This window comes from Colobus angolensis, unplaced genomic scaffold, assembly GCF_000951035.1.
Source record: "Colobus angolensis palliatus isolate OR3802 unplaced genomic scaffold, Cang.pa_1.0 Scaffold3, whole genome shotgun sequence".
NCBI classification, from domain to species: domain Eukaryota; kingdom Metazoa; phylum Chordata; class Mammalia; order Primates; family Cercopithecidae; genus Colobus; species Colobus angolensis.
In genome coordinates this window covers 7263761-7265487 of record NW_012116265.1, presented here as the reverse complement: position 1 = coordinate 7265487, position 1727 = coordinate 7263761, and positions in this window count along the sequence as shown.

Sequence of the window (1727 nt, the reverse complement as noted above, 5' to 3'; positions counted from 1 at the left end):
AATGGAGGAATTTTTAAAGGGCATTGTGAACATAATTTGGCTTCTAGCTACCTGTAACTGAAGAGTTCAACTTATTAAGCAGATTTGTCTTTAGAGATACTATGACAGAGCCCACCATTGCTTTGGAATGTCTCAGACCACTGAGGTCAATTTAGCCAAGAAGGTCTTTGAAAAACTTTTTAATTTGTACATTTCCAAATGTATTCAAGACTTGAAACATAAGCGGAAAGTAATATCAATTTAACTTGCTCTGCTTCAATTCTCTTTTTCTCTTTCTTTCTTCTCCCTATTTCTTGCCCTCTTGTTGCTCTTTTTTTCTCCTCTCTTTCCTACAAGTAAACCTAGCACATGTGACAAAAATGTGGGACAGAAACAAAGATTTTATGATTTAACAACTCTATCTAGGCTTTCACAGGCAAGCAACCCCAGGACAACCCGACTGATTAATCCTGACTCTGGTGCACTCTCTGTTTGTCCCACCCCACAGGCACAACTAAGGGTGAGTGCAAGCACCTTTTCTTGGAAGTATATTCAGAGGCCAGGCTGTCTGCAATCAAACCCCAGTTCTTAAAATCCATAACTATGTAACGCTGGAGAAGTTGTTTAACTTCTCTCTACTTCCATTCTCACATCTGTGAAGCAAAGATAATACTAGTATCCACGTGAAGGATTCTTGTGAATACTAAATAAGGCAATCTTTGTAACCATTTAAACCAGTGTCCTAAACATATGAGTGGTCAGTAAGTCTTTGCTATTATTATGATACTCTTAATTATACCATTAATATATAAGAGATACAGGTAATGAGGTGGGAATTTCAGAAGGAAAAAAATAAGCTTCAAAAACAAATTAGATTTAGGGGTAGCTTCTCGAAGCTTCAGTTTCTTCATCTGGAAAATAGGAATAATTATAGTGTCTCCTACAGAATTGCTTTAAAGAGTCAGTGGAATAGTGAATTTAAAGCACTTAATGCCCTGCTGCCTCACACGTGCTAACTACTTGAGAAATTGAGCTATTATGATGGTGGTGCTGAATAAAATGACATAAAATCATAAAATCAGGGTTAATGGTGGAATGATGGTGATACTGTGCAGGTTAGAGGGGAGAAAATCACTTGAAAAGAAGGCTAAACATGTTATTAATTTTAGAAAAATATTTAAGAATTGTAATACTTCTTTACTTAAAACCCTTTAAGCCCTTGCCATTGCTGTATCTCAGTGCTTCCTGAATTTGTCATTTAGGTATTGCTTTCACTGGTTTTGCCATATGGTATACTTATTTATTTATTTACTCACTTTATTTATTTCTTTATTTCTTTATTTATTTATTTATTTATTTTGAGATGGAGTCTCGCTGTCACCCAGGCTGGAGTGCAGTGGCAGGATCTCGGCTCACTGCAAGCTCCGCCTCCTGGGTTCATGTCATTCTCCTGCCTCAGCCTCCCGAGTAGCTGGGACTACAGGCACGTGCCACCATGCCTGGCTGACTTTTTTGTATTTTTAGTAGAGACAGGGTTTCACCGTGTTAGCAGGATAGTCTCGATCTCCTGACCCTGTGATCTACCTGCCTCGGTCTTCCAAAGTGCTGGGATTACAGGTGTGAGCCACTGCAACCAGCATGTATTTCTTTGTTTCTCTTCTTCCTTTCCTTTCCTTTCCTTTCCTTTCCTTTCCTTTCCTTTCCTTTCCTTTCCTTTCCTTTCCTTTCCTTTCCTTTCCTTTCCTTTC